The sequence below is a fragment of the Dipteris shenzhenensis genome, chromosome 8 (genome assembly GCF_047967505.1).
Source record: "Dipteris shenzhenensis isolate YYH24624 ecotype China chromosome 8, Dip_SZ_1.0, whole genome shotgun sequence".
In the NCBI taxonomy this organism is placed as follows: Eukaryota; Viridiplantae; Streptophyta; class Polypodiopsida; order Gleicheniales; family Dipteridaceae; genus Dipteris; species Dipteris shenzhenensis.
In genome coordinates this window covers 42648644-42659363 of record NC_141603.1, presented here as the reverse complement: position 1 = coordinate 42659363, position 10720 = coordinate 42648644, and positions in this window count along the sequence as shown.

Genomic DNA, 10720 nt, shown 5'->3' with positions numbered 1-10720 from the left:
TAATAAATGTCACAAAGTAAGAGGCGCCACCTAGTGAAAATGTAGGCATAGGCCCACAAATTGCACTATGAACCAACTGCAATGGCTCAACATACCTCTCACTAACTGTCTTCCTCACAAAAGAGGTTCCTGACTGCTGACCATCATGACAATCATGACATAAAATCTGAGAGACATTCATAACAGGGATGTATCTCAATGTTGTAAGGGCTTCCATACCTGCAGTAGACATATGTCCAAGTCTGGCATACCATAAACTAACTGATTGCTGCTTACTAATCATAAGCATCTGATCTTGGACACCTGATATATGCAATGCATAAAAGAATCCAACCTGTGATCCCCTAGCCATAACCAAATTGCCTCTAGCAATCTTCCATGCATGATCACCCAGAGAGACATGATAACCTGCCTCAACCAACTGTCCAATATTGATCTTGCTCATAGCAAGTGATGGTATATGTCTAACCCTCTTTAGAACAAGAATAGAGCCACTAAGCATAACAAGGTGGATATCCCCATAACCATAGACATCCATAGAATGATCAATGCTCATCAAACTGCTCTCCACAATGCATTCCTGATATGCACTGAACCATGACCTATGAGGGGTCATATGACATGAAGCACATGGATCTAACATCCAATCACCGAGAATGGGTACATCAATGGCCAAGAAGGAGGTGTCAGACATAGACAAAAGAATGCCTTCATGATTGCTACTGTCAGTGGAAACCTTGGCATCCACGCCTTGAAGCTCAACGTGCTTCTTCTCCTTCTTCTTATCTTCTTAACCTTGCTCTTCTTCTTGCATTTTCTTAGCCATTTCCAACAGTACTTTTTCATGTGGCCATACTTTCCACAATAGAAACATCTAACACAAGTCCAAGAGCTAGACTTGCTCTTGGAATTCTCCCTTGAAAATGACCTATTTCTATCAATTGATCTACCTCTGGAGTGCATATCAAGGCTGTATTTCATCCCATCAGGGCATTTCAACCCATCATGTTGTAACATAACACTATCATGGTCATACATCCAGCATATACGAGTATAGAACTCATATGCATGGTAGTCTACACCATGTACACCATCTTGTACTTGCAAGTAGACTGACTTCGAGAGTGATGATTGAATGATAGAGCATGCTTGCTCATCCATGTCATCCCAATCACTTTGTTTAATGCTATTAGGCTTGACACCTTTGCATTGAATGGGCTTATGCTGCCTCTTCTGCACTAACACATCATAAATCTGCTCTTTCCAATACTAAAAGTTCGATCCACTCAACCTCTCAATATCAGAGAGGGCACTACCAGCTGTAGATGCCATATTTGTGGCACAATAGCTCACAACCAAAGAGCAGTACAATGCAATAGGCAACCCAAATGACCAAAAAATATAGTGTTGTCCAGACCAATCAAGTCTCCAAATAAACTGGCTGATCCAAGGCTCAAAAGCACTCAGCCATAAAGAACAGATAAGGGATGTGCTTATTCAAAAGAAGTAGATTAAACCCTTGGCAGGGATTGAAGCTAAGCTTGCAAATATGTCTGAAGATGATTGGAATGAGTTGGATGCATTAGCAAAGTCTACTATTAGACTTCATCTTGTAGAGTCAGTTTATTTCACAGTAATAAATGAGTAGACTATGAAAGATTTGTGGAAGAAATTGTGTGCCACTTATGAGAAGGAAACTGCCTCTAATAAAGTTTACCTCATGAAGAGGTTGTTGAAGTTGCAGATGAAGGAAGGGGTCTCCATTGCTTCTCACTTGAATGAATTCAATATTATTTTCAGCCAGCTTCAAGCTCAGAAGATGAATTTTGATGCGGAGACTAAGGCAGTATTTCTCTTATGTTCATTGCCATCCTCATGGGATACCTTCCATACAGCTATCAGTAACTTTGCATCTAGTGGAGTACTAAAGTTTGATGATGTTGTGGGTAGCCTGTTGGCTGAGGAGATTAGATGGAAGTTTATGGATGGCAACAAGCAGGATGCAGCCTTAAATGTGCAAAGGGATAGATCACAGTTCAGGGGGAGGTCCCAAGAAAGAGGGAAGTCTCGTAGCAAATCCAGGGCACGGAACATTGAGTGTTACCACTGTGGCAAGAAGGGCCATATGAAAAAGGGTTGCTACAAGCTGAAAAGAGAGCCAAAGGATAAGAAAAAGAATGCAAATAGTGACAATGACATTCTTTTCATGTCTAGTCTACCTATAGACTTGCTCACCACTTCAAATGATGCATATTCCCAAGATTGGATTTTGGATTCTGGTGCTTCATTCCATGTTACTCCCCATAGGGAATGGTTCTCCACTTATGACAATGGAAAGACAGGTTGTGTGCATCTTGGAAATAACTATGCATGTGACATAGTGGGAGCACGTGACATAAAGTTTTCTTTTGCAAATGGGTCTGCATTTGTTTTGAAAAATGTGAGACATGTGCCTAAGTTGACCAAGAGTCTTATTTCAGCAGGTCAGCTAGATGATGCTAGTTTTTAAACCACTTTTGGCTTTCAGAGTTGGAAAATTTAGAAGGGCTCTATGGTTTTGGCCAAGGGTGCCAAGTGTGGGACTTTGTATCCCTTACATGTATCAGGGGGTGTCTGATCATGTTGTTGCAATAACCAACCATCCAAGTACTTTTTGTGGCATTGCAGGTTGGGGCACATGAGCCAGAATGGAATGAAACTCTTATGCTATTTGGGTTATGTACCGCATTTGAGTTTTTCTGATTTTGAATTTTGTGAGCATTGTCTTTATGGGAAGTAGACTAAATCAGCCCATAAAAGAAGGGGAAAGAAAGAGCTTGAAAGGCTTAATTTGGTGCATTCAAACGTATGTGGTCCCATGCCTACACGGTCATTAGGCGGGGCTGAATACTATGTGACATTCATTGATGATGCAACTAGGAAAGTGTGGGCTTATGCTATAGCTCGGAAGAGAGATGTGTTCCAGGTATTTAAAAAATGGTTGGCTTTGGCTGAAAACAAGTCAGGAAGAATGCTGAAATGCCACAGACTGATAATGGTGGAGAGTATATCTCTCATGACTTTCAGCATTTCTGTGATACACATGGGATTAAGAGGGAGCTCACATCCCCTCGTACTCCAAAGTAGAATCAAGTGCAGAATAGATGAACCACACCATTCAAGAAAGATTACAATGTATGCTTTCCAATGCAAGTCTTTGTGGTGGTTTTTGGGATGAGGCAATGAAGACTGCAGTGCATGTGATCAATAGATCACCTAGCAAGAGTTTGGATGGTGGTATTCCTGAAGAGGCATGGAGTGGCAAGAAGCCCTCTTACTCTCATTTGCGTATATTTGGGTGTGAGGCATATGCACATGTGCCAAAGAGCTTCGGAAGAAGCTAGATCCTAAGTATATATCCTAAGTATATGCTAGAGGAATAAGATGGGGTAGCTATTGCTCCACCTTATCCCTTCCTAAGTGCTCCCTCTTCTCCCACAATCGGTATCAGTGCAAGTGGGAGTATGCTATGCAATCAAAGATGAGTTCACTCATAAAGAATAAGACTTGGGACTTGGTTTCTTTGCCACATGGAAAGAAAGCATTTCCATGTAAATGGGTCTACAAGATGAAGGTCACAGGTGATGATGTGCCTAAGTACAAGGCCCATTTGGCTGCTAAAGGGTTCAAGCAAGAGAAGGGTGTGGACTTTGATGAGATATTCTCTCCAGTTGTGAAGATGACCACACTTAGATGTGTACTTGGACTTGTGGCAATAGAGGATATGTAGCTTATGCAGATGGATGTCTAGACAGCTGTCTTGGATGGGGATTTGCATGAGGAAATTTACAAGATACAGCTAGAAGGCCTTGAAGAAAAGGGCAAAGAGCATTTGGTTTGCAAGCTGAAAAAAGAGTCTCTATGGCCTTAGCAAGGGCCTAGAGAATGGTATCACAAGTTTGATGCTTTCATTTGGTCCCAAGGTTTCAGAAGAAGTGAGATTGATCCCTGCCTCTACACTAAAAGGGCTAAGCTTGATGCATTGAAGGCCAAGTTGCATGGGGCCTTTGACATGAAGGATTTGGGACCTGCTAGTCATATTCTTGGTATGCACATCATGCATGACCGGAGTAGGAAACTACTCTGGCTTTCACATAAGGAGCATGTTACAAAAGTGTTGCAACATTTCAATATGGAGGAGGGGAAGGTAGTAAGTACTCCATTGCCTCCATATGTGAAATTGAGTCAGGAAGATAGCCCCAAATCAGATGAGGAGAGGGCCATGATGGCCAAGGTTCCTTATGCGTCAGCAGTTGGGAGTCTTATGTATGCTATGATAGCTACTAGACCGGACATTGCATTTGCAGTGGGAGTTGTTAGCCGGTATATGGCTAATCTAGGAAAGAGGCATTGGGAGGCAGTTAAGTGCATCATGAGGTACATGAAGGGTACCAAGGAGGTGTGTATTTGCTTTGGCAAAGGAGAGATGCGTGTATTTGGGTACATAGATTTCGACTATGTAGGGCATGTGGATAGCAGGAGATCCACTTCTAGTTATGTGTTCACCTTTGCAGGTGGTGCAATGTCATGGATGTCTCATGCATAGAAGTGTATGGCTTTGTCTACCACAGAGGCCGAGTATGTTGCAGCCATAGAGGGTTGCAAGGAGGCTATATATCTTGATCGGCTAGTGAGAGATTTGGGGATTCATACAGGTGTACCGACATTGCATAGTGATCTATGAGTGCTATTTAGCTAGCACAGAATCCGATCTTTCATGCAAAGACCAAACACATTGAGGTCAGGTACCATTTTATAATGGAGGTACTTGAGGACAAGCACATAGAGCTTGTCAAGGTTCATACAGATGATAACCCTGCAGATATGCTAACAAAGAGTCTACCTAGTCAGTAGTTTGAGTATTGTCGTGTATTGATGGGCATTGGATAGTATGCTCATTGGTTGTTCTCCATTAAAGGCACATTGGCCTTTAAGTGGGAGGTTGTGGGGGTTAAAGACCACTGTACCTTAACCATAGTTATGTACAATACTCAAATACATATATATATGGACGATATAGAAGATTAGGGTGTTTTGCACCCACTAAAACTTGTGTCTCTCAAGCTCCCTCTCACCCTCTCAGCTTCCATTGTGTCCTCACATATACATATCCATATGTACATATATACATTTACATGTGCATGTATGTATGGCCTATGTGCATGCATGCATGCAACCATATGTACATATGTGCATGCGCACGTGTACGTGTGCATGTGCATGCACATACACACACAAAGTAGTTTTGGTACCTATACATATGAAAATTTTCATACACCAAATATGTCACATTCCATATTGTAAGGTACGTGCCTAGAAATTCCATTTTTGGTTTGGGGCTATGTGAGTTTTGCAAGTGTGCATTTACTTTCAAAAAGTGAACTTTAAAAAGTTGCAAATGTGTTCCCCTTCCTTTAAATGTACACCTATAATTATTGAATGGACCTAAAAATCCCTTTGCTTCTTTAAATCAATTTGGCACTTGTTTGTCTACAGTTGCCACTATTAAATTACATGGCGCAATGCAACAGAAACTGAACAAAGAATAGAGAGTACACAACAAACTGGAGATGAACAAAATTTTCCTTCAATATTGATGTAGTACAAATGATGGCTCCGTCCACCCGTGTGCTCCCACAATGGAGCTTAGATGGCGATCTAGATAGATACTAGGTGAAGAGCTACTAGCTGGAAGATCTGATCTTGTACAATGGACTAGGGAGGTCGCCTCTTTATAGCTATGAGGGTGGTAGTCAGATCAACGTAGTCGGTGGAATTGACCAGTCAATCTAGTCGGTGAAGCCGACCAGTCAACGTAGTCAGTGGACCCGACTAGTCGTCCATGGAATATTCAAGGAATATTCCCTATACTATCGCCTCGGGGCTCTCGCCCCCGAACCCCCACCAAGGAGGTCACTGGACCCCCTGGAACCTCCTAGTTAGGGCCTAGCTGGCCCCCAAGCCCCTGCAAGAATAAGGGGCTCCCACACAATCACCTTTCTACCATCAACGGTCTCATTGATAGACCTCATCTGACATGCAAGTCAGGATCCATCGACAGTCCCGGGCTCACACATGGCTTCTCCTCATATGGGAGCCTTACAACTTGAGCACCTTGGACCGCTGGTGGTTACCAGGAGGGTGGGGCATTGAGCATATCTAACACCCCCCCTCAATGTCCACCCGTAGGTGAACTACCTTCTCGGCCCAATGCCGAGTCTCTGAAGATGACCCTGAAGCTAATCCTTCCCGAGTGCCTTGGTGAAGATATCTGCTTCATTTTGATTTGTTGGATAGTAGACCAATTGCACTATCCCATCCTCGATCAAATCACACACATAGTGATACTGAAACACTAGATTTTTAGCAATGGCCATGCAACTTTGATCGTTACACCTCAGCATAGTGTGCACATGAAACACTAGATTTTTAGCAATGGCCATGCAACTTTGATCGTTGCACCTCAGCATAGTTGCCTCATCCTCTTGCATTCCCATGTGCCATAAGATCCTCCTCAACCACATTGCTTCACAAGAGCAAAACATGCTGCCTTGTACTCAGCCTCAGTAGAAGACAATGCCACTGTTGGTTGTTTCTTATTGATCCAAGAGAAGATACTTGAACCTAAAGAGAAAGAAACTAATTTCCTGGAATCAACATCTCTAGCCCAATCTGAGTCACAATGACCAGCCAAGGAAGTGCCCGTATCATAAGTGATGCCATAATCAAGAGTGCCCTTCACATACTTGAGCACCTGCATCCCTGCATTCCAATGATTCTCCTAGGGCTTATTGGAGAACCTGCTCAAAACACCAATAGCAATACTGATGTCCGGTCTAGTGTTGCACAGATAGATGAGACTGCCGACCAACTTCCTATACCTCCCTATGTCTGCTGGTGGTGAGGCATCCTCCATAGATAGCCTCGCATTTACCTCCATAGGTGTAGCTATCTCCTTGCACTCAGACATGCCAAATGCCTTCAAGATCTCCCTTGCATATTTTTGCTGAGAGATGAAGATCTTGCCTGGCTCTTGCCAGACTTCAATCCCCTAACAGTAGTGCATCAAGCCTAAGTTTGTCATCTCAAACTCTATGCTCAACGCCTTTCTAGTCTACTGGATCATGTCTTCATAGTCACCTGTAATAAGGAGATCATCTACATATAGAACAATAATAGTAGATTTTCCACCGTTCCTATACACATACAAGTTAGCATCTGAGGCACATCTTTTGAAGATTAATTTATGAAAGAATTTGTCTATCCATTGGTACCATGCTCTTGGGGCCTGTTTTAGCCCGTATAGAGCCTTCTTCAGCTTACATACCTTGTTCTCAGAATGGGGGGCCTCAAACCCAGGTGGTTGAGCCATGTACACCTCCTCCTTGAGGTCACCATTCAAGAATGCTGATTTAACATCCATTTGATAAACTGGCCAATTTTTATGAGCAGCCACTGATATTATTGTGCGAATAGTGGTCATTCTGGCAGTCAGAGCAAAAGATTCCTGAAAATCAAACCCTTCAACCTACAAAAATCCTTGTGCAACCAATCTGGCTTTGTACTTTTCCAAAGTCCCATTGGCCTTGTACTTTACCTTCCAAACCCACTTGGTGCCAATAACCTTTCTGTTAGGTGGTCGATCTACTAGCTCCCAAGTTTCACTCTTCATGATGCTATCATATTCTACTTGCATAGCATTTTTCCAATCTCGGTCTACAAGTGCTTCCTCCAAACTCGCAGGCTCTTTACTTCTACAATGATCACAGCCATCAAGGCCATATTGACTAGAAGCCCTTCTTTTCTCCTCGATTCTTTGAGACCGCCTTGGTCCATCTGCATGCTGCTCAACAGACATAGACATCTGGTTATCATGGTCGTAGAGTTGCCTTACCCATTGCGGCAATGGCTTTTTCAGTGGTGTAACAATAGGTTGGTGACTTATTTATACCTTCATCATCTGATATTTCCTCCTCCTTTATAGCTCCTAGGACAGGTCCATAGTGAATTACCTCTTCGCTTGATGATAAAGTGGAAGAGCTCTTCTCTGCCTCCACTACATGTGGTTGCTCCCTGAACACCACATCGTAGCTTGCTATGATCTTCTTTGCCTCTCGATCATACAACTTATAGGCTTTCTTCTCATCACAATAGCCTAAGAAGATACATTTGGTGCTTTTTGGTTGTAGCTTGTTTCTCTCTTTGTCTGGTACATGCGCATAGCATTCACACCGAAACAGTCTGAAATGGGAGACAGATGGCTTCTTACCACTGTAAGCCTCATGTGGTGTTTTACCTTTGAGTGCCTTTGTATAGCTGTGATTAAGGATGTAAACCGCAGTATTGACAGCCTTAGCCCAAAAGTGGTTTGGCAGTCCGGCACCTTTCAACATACACCTCCCCATCTCCATGGTGGTCCGCATTTGGCATTCAACAACCAAATTTTGCTGAGGCATATGTGGTGTCGTCATTTGTTGCTTGATCCCTTTGATTTGGCAAAAATCTCCACACTCTGTAGAAACAAACTCACCACCACCATCCGATCTGATTTTCTTCACTTTTCTCCTTGTTTCATTTTCAACAAGCTGCAGCCATTCTTTCAATTTACCAAAAGCTTGAGCCTTTTCGTGAAGAAAGTACACCCACATCTTCCTACTATAGTCGTTAACGATCAATAAAAAATAGGAAGATCCCCCCAAGGCCTGTGTAGGCATCTTATTGCACAATTCAACATGCACCAACTCTAGAGGAGTGTTTGCTCTATTCTTGCTTTCTTGTGGGAATGCCTTTCTCTATTGCTTGCCCATCATGCAAGCTTCACACCGTTCTTTGATTTCTGCTATTGTAGAGGTAAGTGAGCAACCATACCTTACTTCTGCATCTCCTTTAGCATTGCAAATCCGATGTGGCCAAATCTTTCGTGCCAAAGTCTACTTGTGCCCACTCCAACTGTGGCTGTAAGAGCACTTAGCTCATACAGGTTGTTCCTCCTTACTCCTGTGCCAACAAGATTTCCAACACCATCCATAATTTTTTCTCTTATCTTGTTGAACCTCACCTCATGGTCAAGGTCAGTTATGGAAGCAACTGATAGCAAATTTCTCTTGATTTGTGGAACATACAGCACATTAGATAGTTTCTTAACATCTCCATTTATAGAAACAAATGAAACCGTACCTATACCCTCAACATGGCATTTTGCATTATTTCCAACCGTCATGGTGATGGGTTCCTGTAGAGGCTGCATGGAACAATATAGACCCTTCTTGCAGGTCATGTGATGGGAGACACCACTATCCAACACCCATGAATCAGTGGTTGACGCTTCTTGAAATGAGGAACACTCTTCTTCAATGGCCAGAGTTCCAACTTTGCTTCCGTTGTGTTAGCTGTCTCTTTCCCCTTATCTGTCTTCTTCAAGGTACCATTCTTTTCATCTGCTTTCTTGACCCGGCAATTTGCAATCACATGGCCCTTCTTCTTGTAGTAGAAGCATTCTCCCTTAAAATTCTTCTTGCCGACCTTCTTTTTGTCACCACTAGTAGAGGACTCACCTTTGGTGGAGGAACCACCTTTGCCTTTTGCAGCAGCATCCCCATTGCCGCCTCCATCTCGACCTTTAAGCCTCAATTTCTCCTCCATAAGTAAAGCATAGAACTCCTCAAATGACAATGGTTGGGGTCTCACCTGAGTGTTAAGCACGTTGTTACCAGTCCATCAAACTTTGGTGGACATATCCGGAGACACTGCCGAGCTAGCTCTTCACTAGTCTTTTGTATCCCAGCACCAGCCATCTGGTCATGCAGATGTTTGATTCGGGTTATGAATGCCTCCACTGTCTCTCCTTGATTAAACTTCTCAACTGCGAGCTGATTCTCCAGGTTCTAGATCTCAAAACACTATCAGTAGTACTTGTAACCAGGGCACATAGAGCATCTGCGTTTTTGCATTTCCAAGCTCGTAGAAGGTCGGCATTAGGAGGTACCGTACTCCCCGAATTTGCTGGGGTCAGGGGTTCCTTGTGGTTCTGGGTTAGCAGTCCCCAATACTGTCTCCAGAAGTTCATATGAATCTAGAATAGCAGTAATTTTAAACTTCCACAGAGCGTAGTTTGTATCATCTAGCTTGCCTTTAGTGAAGGCTAGTGGGTGAATCCTCAATGCCTGTATTGTTGGTGCAGCAGTAGCTACTGAACTTGAGCCGCTTCCTATTGCCATCACTCCATATGCTATTGAAGCCCTCACCTCTCTTCTATTCTTTGATCCTTAGAGCTGTGATACCATGTTAAATTACATGGCGTAGCGGAACAGAAACTGAACAAAGCGAGAGTACACAGCAAACTGGAGATGAGAACAAAATTTTCCTTCAATACTGATGTAGTACAGATGATGGCTCCATCCACCCGTGCGCTCCCACAGTGGAGCTTAGATGGCGATCTAGACAGATACTAGGTGAAAGCTACTAGCTAGAAGATCTCTGCTGGAATCTGATCTTGTATAATGGACTAAGGAGGTCGCCTCTTTATAGCTATGAGGGTGGTAGTCAGATCAACGTAGTCGGTGGAATTGACCAGTCAATCTAGTCGGTGAAGCCGACCAGTCAACGTAGTGAGTGGAACCGACTAGTCGTCCATGGAATATTTAGGGAATATTCCCTATACTATCGCCTCGGGGCTCTCACC